The sequence below is a fragment of the Lygodium microphyllum genome, chromosome 9, assembly GCF_053477565.2.
Source record: "Lygodium microphyllum isolate KBCC chromosome 9, Lygodium_microphyllum_v1.1.10, whole genome shotgun sequence".
Taxonomy (NCBI): Eukaryota; Viridiplantae; Streptophyta; class Polypodiopsida; order Schizaeales; family Lygodiaceae; genus Lygodium; species Lygodium microphyllum.
Window position 1 is genome coordinate 113,709,590 of NC_141143.1, and position 13,911 is coordinate 113,723,500.

Consider the following 13,911-nt stretch of genomic DNA (forward strand, 5'->3'; position numbering starts at 1 on the left):
TGAGTTCGAACACTCGAACGACGATCCAGAAGCAACAATCCTCATTCACAGAAGTCGCTAGATTTGTATGCAAGATGGGATATGTTGCATTTTTATATCGATTATGTTTACTCGTCTAGGATCTGCTTAAGCGCAGCCTTTGAAACATATAAGACAGACTAAGTTCTTCCTCAAGAATCAATAAACGTCTTGCAGCACTTTACTCATCATTCAGCTTGGAAAAAAAATAAGAACTCCCCTGGTGCGCACATCATCGATCCTTGTGGCATGTGGTATTTCTGCATCCATTCATACCGACAATTCTCGAGAGCCTCCACAGCAGTAAACCATCTTCAGTGTCGAGCTGTACACGGATACAGAGGATTATTGCATGATATGATCAAGATCATTCTGAGTTTTTTTTTTTAAAACTTAGTATTCTCTGTGTCTCGCTCCATCGATATTGAAAGGCAGCAGCATCACGGCTAGCTTGCTTGAGACTCTACTTAGGAAATTTGTCTTCGACAGTGCAAACTGATCCAGAAAGTCCCGAGCCATCACCACGGGGCCCAATGCTTCAGCATCAGGCGTGAAAGCACCATAACTCTGGGGATTGGTTATGTACTCAACCAACTCCTTTTTGACATCCGACACGACAGAGAGAGGGAATTTGAAGAGATCGCCATAGGTTTGCTCCACGCACGCAGTGGCTAGAGTGTGCAGGATGGCTCTGGAAATCTGGTGCCCCTTCTTCCCCCTTTCATGTCTCGGCACCAAAACTTCAAACCAGCCTCGCAGTCCTCTTCTGTAGGTCCCCTCCTGTGTGTCTTTTCCCAGCTCGTCTATGCCATCGACTCCTTCGATTCGAACGCGTCCTGCCCAGTCTTTTTCCCCCTCTTTTTGCCATTCAAAAATACTCTTTTCCCCAATTAGTCTCCTTTTTCCCTTCCTTTTCTCCTCTATCTTTAGTTTTTCTTCCTCTTATTCACATGTTAGAATTAGGCAAGCGTCCTTCCTTTTTACCCCACCACTATGACACAGCATCATCATCCACTTAATCTCGTAATAAGGGCATTAATTTTTGTTTATGTTCCTCTGTTCATCTCCTTGCTTCTAACGTAGTGATTTACCGCAACCTGATCAACCACTATGACAGCCTTTGACAGGTTATATATTATCAATCTCTCATGAGGATTTCAGTGAGAAAGGAGCAATGGTGACACATCATGCATCCAAACAAAATCATGCGCATGCACTAAGGGAATATATACATTGGATGCGGATTATTAAAATGCATCAAATCACACGCAGAAATTAACACAAATGCACAACAAAAATGAAGGTGTATACGGCTCGGATGCACAGCATCACGACATCCACCCCCTCTAAACCTGCGCATCCTCCGGATGTGCCAACTATCCAGGATCATTCAAGTCCACAAACAGATCAAGTCCATCTTCTGATTCTAGTGAACCTGTTTCTCCATCGGCTTCATCATCTATGTTTTCTGTCTCTTCAGCTTGTCTTTCATCTACCTGCTCTTGGTCTGTCAATGCTTCAAGTGCATATTCTTCATCTTCTCTTCTCTTGAAAATCTTGACTCGTTTTCCAGCAATAGGCACCCTCAATAATGCTCCATCTAATTCAGCCAGCTCATAAGTACCATTGTCAAAAACCTTTTTCACTTCATACGGCCCAAACCATCTTTGAACCATTTTTCTCATGCTACTATGCTGATTTTCTAGACTACTGTCGTAGACTAGAACCCAATCCCCTTCCTTTATGACTCTAGGCCTCAAGCGATGCCTTAAATCAAACCTGTCCTTATTTCTGAGACGGGCTGCCTTCAAACGGTCAATGGCTAGCTGCACATCTTCAGTCCTTCTCTCTAATTGACGAATCCGAAGGGCTAACAGCTCTTCCCTTGATAAATTCTCATGCCAAGGAAGAACACTCCAAGTGAGAGCACAAATTTCAGTAGGCATGACAGGTTTTTGCCCATACATCAACTCCGCAGGCATGTATCCAGTAGTCACACTATGTGTAGAGCGATCAGCCCACAATGCAAAAGGTAGCAATCTCGGCCAATCTCCAATCCGACCTTTACAAGCTTTTGCCAATGCTTTAACTATAGGCGGATGTCCTCTTTCACTTTTACCATTTCCCTCTGGATTGTAGGCAGTAGTAAGAGCCAATTTAATCCCAAGCCGTGAGAAGAATTCTCTAGCTTCATCAGCATCTAGCTCTCCACGATCAGCTGTAATCTTGCCTATACATCCATACCTGCAAAATATTTCTTCCAATAAGAATTTACATACTGTAGCGGTGGTCTTCATCCTCAGTGGTCTACCCTCAACATAGTTTGTAAGATCCTCCCTAGCCAAGACAAGATATCTCATCTGCCAAAGTCCCACTGGCAAAGTAACCAAGTCTACTACCCACTTGTAATGCATACATAGTGGATAAGTCGGATGCAACTCATCACGATGTCGCACTAAAGAGTAAAGCTGGCAATCCCTGCAAGTCTCCACAAAGTGAGAAACATCTTTATACATCCCTTTCCACCAGTATCTTTCTTTGATTTTCTCATATGTAGCCCACACACCTCTATGTCCAGCCCATGAGCTCTCATGAAACTCTCGCATAATCTGTATTTGCATCGCTACATCACAAACTACTCTCAAGGGCAAGCCTCCTCTCTTCTTTGGATGCTTCCAAAGAAAACCATCTTTCAAGAAATACCCATAAGCCTTTCTTCTGATTTTCTTGAATTAATCATCTGTCCAATCAGCTCTTCGAGTCAATGAACTTAGATATTGTCCAATTTGCAGCCACTCATCAACATAAAGTTCTTCAATAAAAGCTTCAACAGTAGATACATGACAATCATGAGTAAGGACAGAAGCAGCAAACTCTGTCTCATCATCTTCTGCAAGCATTGACTCCTCATCCTCATATCTTGCTCTAGAAAGCATGTCAGCAACTGGATTATCTTTCCCTGCTATGTGTCGAAATTCTGGATTCAATGATTTGATATAGGCAATCCACCGAAGCATCGCTATATCTGGAGTTGAGCAACTAGTAATCATGCCAAGCAAAGGCAAACAATCTGTTTCCACAACAACTGAAGCTCCAATGAAATACCCTTTATCACACTTCAGTGCAGTGACTACTCCCCACAACTCTCTTTTGATCTGTGGATATCTTCTTTGTCGCTCATTAAGAACTTTAGCTCCAAAGCGGATAGCATACCTATTTCCCTCAGCATCATCCTGTCCCACAGCCCATCCTATGCCAATAGGGCTAGTATCAACTGTCAACATGATCGGCCGTCCACACTGATAATCCGCCTTGCGTAGAGTAGGAGCTGATTGCAACAGCTTCTTGAGCTTACGCATGGCTCTTGAATGCTTCTCATCCCAATAAAATTTCTGCCCCTTTCGAAGCAGCTGATAGAGAACATCTGCAATATGAGCAAAATGAGGAATCCAAATCATGTAAAATACACAAGCTCCCACAAATCTCCGCACCTCTGAAGTAGTTGAGCAATACTCTGCAATCCTGTTTATGGCATCCACCTTTGCAGGAGAAGGCTTTCTGCCATAATATCCAACCATATGCCCAACTATGATGACTTCATTAACAGCAAAGACAGATTTCAGCCCTGAAAGTGTCAAATTTACCTCCTCTAATCGTGTCAATATTTGCTCACAAGCATTCAAGTGATCAGCCACAAACTGTCTACATCCACGCAAATCAAGACTTTCATTCTTTTCTTCTTCTGCACAACCCTTAATAGGCACATCATCTAGAAATGGCATGGTATACTGCGGAATATAGTCTCGAAGAACTATATGCATAGCATTCATCATATGAGCAACTGAGTTTGTAGCACCTTGAGGCAAGGTACACATCCTCACAAGACCAATAGGTGTCCGCATAGTAGTAATATCCCTGCTTTCCAAGGCAAGCTGAAACTGATCATAACCTGAATACAAGTCACCTAGTGAGTAGATGGCTCGTCCTGCAAAAGCCTCAGCAAATTCATCCACAACTGGACCTGTACCCACATTCCTGATTGTCACTTTGTTCACGGGCTGCATATCCTGAATAAATCTCAAAGTACCATTCTTCTTTGGTACAGTAAACCACCTGTTAGAATAGGGTGCAGAAGAGGGTTCCAAAATCCCCATTTTAATCTTCTCATTCAGCAACTCAATCAGCTTTGGCAAGTGTGCTTTAGGCACAGGAATAGGACGTATATTCCACGGTACATGAGGAGCAGTGAAGATGACCATAGGTGCAACCAATTCGGGACTAATGCAGCCAATTTCATGTGGAAAGAAAGCAAATGCCTTACCATGACGTCCAAGCATCTCTCTAAAGCATTCTTTTTCCACTGGAAGCAAAAAATCTTCATTTCCAATCTTCAATTCTGCAAGAGTTTCAGCTGTAAACTTATGTCCAATATTCGCAGGATCCCTCAACATAGGCTGCTTCATAGCTTTCTCAATCTGTTCATCACTGTCAGAAGGAAGCGGGCCTGCAACCGGCTTAACCTTCTTATCAACTGTTTTATATTTTGTGTCAACCTTGGCATCATTCAAGCACTCTTTCCTTTGCTGCAATTTCTGCAAATTTTCAGCATCTTTCAACTCTGTTGGCTGAAAAATTTCAGCCTTTAACTCTATGGACTGCATGGGTGCAGCCTGAAACTCTTTATGCAGAAATTTTTCTGCATTCAACTCTGTTGGCTGAATGAATTCAGCCCTCGGCTCTATGGACTGCATAGATGCGTCCTGAAACTCTGTATGCAGAAATTTTTCTGCATTCAACTCTGTTGGCTGAATGATTTCAGCCCTCTGCAATTCTGTTAGCTGATTAAGATCAGCCATAAATTCAGTTTGCTGAATTTTCTCAGCCTCTAACTCTATTTGCAGCATAAAACCAGAAATTTCCTGAAACATATCCAAGGTTTGCACAGGTATAATCTTTGAACCCTTGCATGCATCAGATTTCAGCATTGTTCTCATCTCAAGCAATGTATCTGCATAGGACATTCCTTCATACAATCCATCCACATGCTCTTCTGCTTGCAAAATACCTGCATTCTTCAACTCTTTCTCCTTACGACCAATGTACTGCCTGGCAGCTCTAGGCAAATCTGAAATTTTCTGATAACTTACCGAACTATCTGAAGTAAATCCAACAAAGTTATTGGAGAAAGACTGACTGCCAGGAGGCGAGATCTCCTCTTTTCTCCGCTCCGTACCACTGGCGTCTCGCAAGACAGCGGTACCTAATGAAAATCCAACTCCTTCGCAGGTAGTGGTGCCTCACGCAAGGAGTCCCTGTTTCTTGGATGATTTACCCCAACAGTCATAAACTGAACAGCTCGCATACCATCTTTACTGCGTATCCGCGCATAAGCTGATCCGTCATCCATCACTTTTGTTTCCATTCTTGCTTCTGTAATGAAAGGCTGTCCAAGAATAATCGGATAAGAGCATGAATCCTGAACAAAGCAATGATAATCCTCTTCAACATTACCAATAGAAATTCTGATACTCGGACAAGCAGCATACATATCTCCAGAAGTATTATTGGCGGCTCTCATGCGCCAGCCATGCTCTGCATCCATAGGCCACTTGCCACTCTCATAAACACCTCGAGCAATAAGATTAATCTCAGAACCATGATCAACTAAAGCAATCAAGGGAATTTGTTTCTCTCCAATCCTTACCACTGTCTCAGTGGTTGCTCTAGCCCAATGACTTCGTGAAAAATGGCTGCGAGGAATGAGAATAGGGGTCTCATCATCTTCATACTGCATAGGCTGCACTATTTTCTCCATAGAAGCATTCTCAACCATCACTGCATCATCATGCTCTTCTCCAAGAGCTCCATGCCACAATCCTTGTAAAGCAGGTCCTTCCATCGCATGTCGTTTCCTTCGCAAAAGATCCTGCATCTGATCCTGTATTTCTCTTCTAGCAATCCCAAGAGCCTCTCCAACAGTAAAAGTGACTTCACTATTCAAAATTCTTTCATGAAAAATCTTACTCATATCCGTTTGCATATCAAGGTCTGACAAGAGCTTGAATCCTGGCTCTTTTCTTGATTGCCTCTTTTCTTTCTGCTTGTCTCCCATTGGTTGGTCAGAACCTGTTTGAGTTGGAGAATTTGGCATAGGTGGAGCTGTAATAGGTGGTGAAACAAAGTCACCCCCTCTAGTCTTTTTGGAGGTACTAGGACCCTCCTCATCTCTTCTTCTCTTTTCTTCAACCATGGCATCTAAACCCTGTGTTTTAGCAATATAAGCAAAAATAGAATACCTGTCAACGGGAGAATCCCATCCTGTTTCTCCTCGGATGCTAGAGCCCACACAAGTCATAGTAGAAGTTTGAATCTTCCCTCTTCTTGCTATCTCCAAGGCAGAAGACCATAAGGCAGAGTCTCCATCAGATTTCTGCTCAAGCTGGACTCCAAAAGCTGAAGCATCTCCTCTAACACTCACATAAGCTGATCGTGCAGCCATATCATCAACAAGCTTCTTCATACCTCCCTTACCAAAGTTTGTGTCAAGAGGAGCGCCAGTCTCTGTCAGCCATATCTTCCCATCTTGTCCCCAGAACACTACATTCTTCCTACGTGCTTCCTGAAAAGCATCACAATCTCTGCAGTGTTGGTGCTCTGTACTATCACACCAAATACATCGTCGCCCTTTTCTTTGACCAGCTGGAAAAGCAGTCACTGGAGCAGGTGCTACAGCAGGTACTGACATAAGTTGCTCCTTTAACTTACCAACTTCAGCTTTGACTGCTTCAATCGTCAAATCCGCCAAGCCTTTAATAACATCATCTACAGATAAGGGCACTGGAGCAGCAGGAACTGGTGGATTCATAACAGGAGGAGTAGGCTTAGGCAAAGGAGTAGCAGCAGGGGTAGAAGAAGAAGTCTCCAAGGATTTTTCAGGAACTAATCCGGTATTTCGATGCAATCTAACTCTCCTGCGCTGCTTCTTGACAAGAGCATTTACAGCATCAATGACATGTCTCCACTCAGTCTTTAAACCTGACTCAGTAGCTTGATCTTCCAAAAGATCATCCAACTTCTCCTGTAAATCAGCATCTGCAGCTTGCAAAAATAACTCCACTTTCTGCATCTCCAAAGCTTGCTGTTCAGTCCCATCCAACTGATCATAACGGCTTTCAAATTCTCGCAGAAGAGCGGTAACAGAAAGTCCCTTGTTGGGCATAGAAACCCATGCTAAAAAATTCCTGCGATTCATAAGACCTGTATCCTCCAAGAAATATTCATCTTTTAATGCCTTTTTAAATTCAGCCCAACCTGCATGTGCCTCTTGAATTTCTGCAATTCGCCCTTCAAGAGCGCGCACCACGATCCGCAAGAAGTAGCGGCTCCAAACATCTTGAGAAACACCAAAAAACTTCATCTTTTCTTCATACAAATGCAGGTAAGTTGACACTTGCTGGCCATTAAACTGCTTCAACTCCTGTTGGACAGCTTTCAAAGCATCCATAGCATCACTGTCTCGCTTTGCATGAACTTGCTGCTGCATATACATGGTAAATGACTGAAACAGGTTCTTCATAACATTATCATCTGTCATCTCTTCTTGCGAGTCTCCCATCTTGCTGATGACGCAGCACTTTCACGTCGGGTTCACCAGAAATGTCGTAGAGTTTATGCAAGAGCTGCAGAACACGGGGTTCAAGAAATAACAAGGAAAGAGGCTAACAAGAAGAACTCAAATTTTTTTATGCCAAAGTACTCTATATTGTTTGTCAAGTAAATTACATGAGGTCCAAGTTCAGAAAAATCTGTAGTATCTCATAAATTGTTTTGCATTCAGGTGTTTGAAGACAGTTATGCCTTTGGCACATGGGCTTGAAGAGACTTGAAGAGTTCTGCTGGAATTTTTTAGACACGAAAACTTTCACACCTTCCATATATTTGACTAATGTATCAGCTATGGAGAATACTGTTTCCTGCCTCAGAAAGTATAAATCTGCTTCTGCTATCGGCAAATATTTGATTCAGTAAACAGCTTGTAGCTTTTCAACCCATAGGTTTGAGGATTCACATTGAGCAGATCACTTTCCTTTTTGGATACACCATCTACAATCAACTTTCTTTAGGCATTGTTTAGGTCTCCCTTGTTTTAGGAAAAATCACAACTCATCCGAAGTATAATCAAGTTCAGATTGTTCATTTATCTCCTGGAAACATGCTGCATCCCATGGATAGGGGAACTTCAGCACAGCTGCTGCATGTGGAGAGTCCCAAGTCTTGTAAACAAACACTTTGATTGGAGGCCGTGATATTTTCACAACCACCTGCAAGTCTTCTTGTGCATCTGTGTTCCTTAACTGATGGACATAATTGACAGGGATAGTAAATGTGGTGTTCGAGGAGATGATGTGTTCTTTTGGTTGCCCTGGAAATTTTGTTTTAGTTTCAGTTTCCAGAAAAATAGATCCTTTCCCTTTCAACACTAGAAAAACTTCTTCGCAGGAGTGCCTATGAATTGGAGTTTCAGATCCTGGAGCAAATGTTTGAAGCCAAACTTCAACCTGAGTTCGAACACTCGAACGACGATCCAGAAGCAACAATCCTCATTCACAGAAGTCGCTAGATTTGTATGCAAGATGGGATATGTTGCATTTTTATATCGATTATGTTTACTCGTCTAGGATCTGCTTAAGCGCAGCCTTTGAAACATATAAGACAGACTAAGTTCTTCCTCAAGAATCAATAAACGTCTTGCAGCACTTTACTCATCATTCAGCTTGGAAAAAAAATAAGAACTCCCCTGGTGCGCACATCATCGATCCTTGTGGCATGTGGTATTTCTGCATCCATTCATACCGACAATTCTCGAGAGCCTCCACAGCAGTAAACCATCTTCAGTGTCGAGCTGTACACGGATACAGAGGATTATTGCATGATATGATCAAGATCATTCTGAGTTTTTTTTTTTTAAACTTAGTATTCTCTGTGTCTCGCTCCATCGATATTGAAAGGCAGCAGCATCACGGCTAGCTTGCTTGAGACTCTACTTAGGAAATTTGTCTTCGACAGTGCAAACTGATCCAGAAAGTCCCGAGCCATCACCACGGGGCCCAATGCTTCAGCATCAGGCGTGAAAGCACCATAACTCTGGGGATTGGTTATGTACTCAACCAACTCCTTTTTGACATCCGACACGACAGAGAGAGGGAATTTGAAGAGATCGCCATAGGTTTGCTCCACGCACGCAGTGGCTAGAGTGTGCAGGATGGCTCTGGAAATCTGGTGCCCCTTCTTCCCCCTTTCATGTCTCGGCACCAAAACTTCAAACCAGCCTCGCAGTCCTCTTCTGTAGGTCCCCTCCTGTGTGTCTTTTCCCAGCTCGTCTATGCCATCGACTCCTTCGATTCGAACGCGTCCTGCCCAGTCTTTTTCCCCCTCTTTTTGCCATTCAAAAATACTCTTTTCCCCAATTAGTCTCCTTTTTCCCTTCCTTTTCTCCTCTATCTTTAGTTTTTCTTCCTCTTATTCACATGTTAGAATTAGGCAAGCGTCCTTCCTTTTTACCCCACCACTATGACACAGCATCATCATCCACTTAATCTCGTAATAAGGGCATTAATTTTTGTTTATGTTCCTCTGTTCATCTCCTTGCTTCTAACGTAGTGATTTACCGCAACCTGATCAACCACTATGACAGCCTTTGACAGGTTATATATTATCAATCTCTCATGAGGATTTCAGTGAGAAAGGAGCAATGGTGACACATCATGCATCCAAACAAAATCATGCGCATGCACTAAGGGAATATATACATTGGATGCGGATTATTAAAATGCATCAAATCACACGCAGAAATTAACACAAATGCACAACAAAAATGAAGGTGTATACGGCTCGGATGCACAGCATCACGACAACGTAGAGTACTTGGATTTGGGCACCTTCAACAAAACCAGCTCTCCTTCTTGAAACTCTAAAGGCCTCCTCTTCTCATCAGCATACATCTTCATTTGATCTTAAGCCTTTCTTAGATTCACCTTGCATTGCTGAAGAAGGGTCTGCATTCTTTCCAACTCTTCCTTCCCATGAGGATTGATCTTTTCATTAAAGATGACTGTGGGTAAGGGCACCTTGTAACCATACAAAGCCTCAAAGGGTGAAACTCCTATGCTCGCATGAGTGGAATTGTTGTAAGCAAACTCAGCCAGGTGTAACCAAGAATCCCATGAAGTTTGGACATCATAGCAAAAATGGTGAAGGTATGTCTCCAACCATTTATTAACTCTCTCTGTCTGTCCATCAGTTTGGGGATGATAAGCCGTAGATGGAGCCAACTTAGTGCCCATAGATGTAAATACCGCTTGCCAGAAGTTACTCATAAACTTTGAGTCCCTATTATGGACAATCACCTGCGGTAATCCATGTAGTCTAAAAATATGCTCCATAAACTGATTGGCCACTTGAGAAGCAGTAAACTGAATTTTTGTTGGGATAAAATGAGCTGCTTTGGTGAGTCTGTCAACCACCACATAAATACTATTCCACCCCTTCTTGGTAGTAGGTAAGCCAGTGATAAAGTCCATAGTAATATGAGTCCATTTACCCGTAGGAATAGGCAATGGCTGTAACAAACCTCCTGGCTTATGGGTGCTATCCTTATTTTGCTGACAAGGCATACACTTCATAACGAAGTCCTTGACATCTTTCCACAGTCCTTTCCAATAAAAGCTCTTACTGATCCTGTCATAAGTCTTGAAAACTCCCAAGTGTCCAGCTAAAGGCGAAGAATGTAACTCCTCCATAATTTTCCGCTTGAAAGAAGAAGTAGAGGGAATAACAATCTTGCCCTTCCACCAAATAAGACCATTTTTAAGCTGGTAATGCGAGTTTTCTTCCATAAGATCTTGCTGTAATTTTTGAAAGATTTGGCTGAATTCCTCATCTAAAAGATAGGCCTCCTGTAGTTCTTCAATCCAATCATTATGTAGTTCTGTCATGGCTGACACTTTGCAGGCCCACATACGAGAAAGAGAATCAGTCACTATGTTATCTTTGCACCTTGTATGAGTGATGTCAAAGTCATAATTCTGTAATGTAGCTACCCATCGTCGTTGCTTTGGAGTGAGATTTGACTGAGTAAGGAAATACTTGAGTACCCGATGATCACTATGTACTCTGAATCGACTGCCATATAAGTAATGGTGCCATTTCTTGATTGTATGCAGGATAGCCAACATTTCCTGGTCATAAACATTCATGGCCATCTCCTTATCTGTAAGCTTTCGGCTCTCAAATGCAATTACTCCATGCTCCTGAAGCAAAACAGCCCCAATGCCACAGCCATTAGCATCACACTGTATAGTAAACTCTTTGGAGAAATCCGGGTATACTAGGATAGGAGCAGAAGTAAGTAATTCCTTTAACTGGTTGAAGCTGCTATCTGCAAGAGTATCCCAAAAGAAAGCCTCTTTCTTCAACCTGTCAGTCAAAGGAGCTGCAATTGCCGCATAATGCTTTATAAATCGGTGATAGAATGAAGATAGACCAAGAAATCCTCTAAGAGAGATAGTAGTAGTAGGCGTTGGCCAATCTCTTATGCATTGCACCTTCTTGGGATCAGCCTGTATTCCTTTTTCACTGACTATATGCCCCAAGTATTCCACTTCAGTCTGCATAAAAGAACACTTCTTCTCCTTAGCAAAAAGCCTATGATGTCTCAACACATCAAAAACCTTCCTCATATGTGACAAATGATCCTGTAAAGTCTTGCTATAGATCAAAATGTCGTCAAAGAACACCAAGACAAACTGAAAGAGGAAAGGTTGCAAGATCTTATTCATCAGGCTTTGAAAGGTAGTTGGAGCGTTTGTAAGCCCGAATGGCATCACCAAGAAATGATAGAGCCCACGATTAGTCCTAAAAGCAGTCTTGACTTCATCACCCTCTCTCATGTGAATCTGATGATACCCTGATCTCAAATCAATCTTCGTGAAGAATCGAGCCCCCTTAAGTTCATCAAGCAAATCATCAATCCTAGGTATAGGATACCTGTTCTTCACTGTTATCTTATTGAGATCCCTGTAGTCAATGCACATTCTGAAAGATCCATCTTTCTTTTTGACTAACAGGACTGGAGATGTATAAGGTGAAGAACTTGGTTCAATGAATCCCATTTCAAGAAGTTCTTTGATTTGCTTGGCTACTTCCTCTCGTTCACATTTTGATAGTCTGTAAGGTGGCTTATTGATTGTCTTTGAGTTGGGCTCCAAATCAATGGGGTGATCCACCGCTCTCTTAGGAGGCAATGAAGTAGGTACTTCAAACAAATCTCTATACTCCTCAAGAAGAGCTGTCAAGGCTGGATGGTTTGCTGAATTATTGGGCTGATCCTGTGTTTCTTTGTTCAAATGCAAAACAAATATCTGTGAGCGCTTCTTGTATTCTCTCTTGAGTTGTTGAATGGTAATAAGCTGAAAATCAGATCTACTAGGAATTCCCTATAAATGGATGAGCTGTCCATTGGTGATAAACTCCATGTATAACTGTGAGAAATCCATAGTGATCCTGCCTAATGTCATCAACCAATCACAACCAAGTACAATATCTATGGGCCCCATTTCCAAAGTGATTAGGTTTACTTTGACTTCAAAATTTTTAGCCAACTGCAAAGAAACCTGTGGGCAAATCTGTGTGCTGATTTCTTCTTCACCATTAGCCACTTGTACTCTAATGGGCTGCTGTAAGTCTGTGGGAACATAATTTAACTTGTTCATAATGGACTGATTGACAAAACTGTGAGTACTGCCACTATCTATCAGAATGAACACTGGCTTTCCACATATGCTTCCCTTCATACGAAGTGTATTAGGGCTCGTAGATCCCGTCCAAGCATCCATAGAGATAGAACAATTAGTGGCAGCAAGCGACTCATCACAAGATCCCCTAGGATCAAATGGAACATCTCCGCCTAGATCAAAAGGAAAAGAGTCGGCTGGATCATAAAAGTACTCCTGTCCACCATCATCCTCAAAATCTTCATTTTCAGCATTGATTGCCACTGCATTACCTTCATCTATGTCATCTTCAAAGTCCTCAAAAACTAGCATACTCTGAAGCTTTGGCTTGACATTTTTGTATACACACTTTGAAGCGTGATCAGGAGTATACTTTTCTCCACACTTGAAGCATAAGCCCTTGTCCTTCCTTTCCTTGTAAAGATCCATGGGAATAGATTTAGGATTTGTATTAGCTGAAATGGACTTAGGCTTGTTGTCACCCTGCTTAAATTCAACCTTTGGACTGTTTGCTGTCCTAAAATTACTTTGAAACCTAGAAGCATTGAATGGAGGATAAGTTGGTACCCATAAGCTCCCACTAGGCACATGATTGCTGCCATAAATGTTACCAACTTGTCCTTGCTTTAAAACAGTCCTTGGCTGTCCATAACTTGGCTGAAATGAAGACTCTTTCCTATACTTTCTTCCATAGTGCTCCGCAAGCTCAATAGCCTTGAAAAGTGAAGTAGGATTTTGCGCCATAACATCAGCTGACAAAGATGGTTCTAAACCATACATAAACTTGTGTAGCTTGGCCTCATCACTAATGCTTTCCACATACATGGTCAAGTTGAGGAATTGGTTTGTATATTCTCTTACACTTAGGCCCCTTTGTTCCAAACCATACCATCTCCATGCTAGCTTCTCTTTTTCAAGAGGCGAAACAAAGACTTCAGCCATAAGTGCCTTGAAAGCTTCCCAATTCTCAATAAGTACATTCTCTTTCTTGATATACCTCCACCAAGTATGGGCAAATCCTTCTAGGTGCAAGGAAGCAAAGTGAATCTTCATATCATCAGTTTTAGGATATATATCAAAATAGGACTCCATCTTAGAGGTC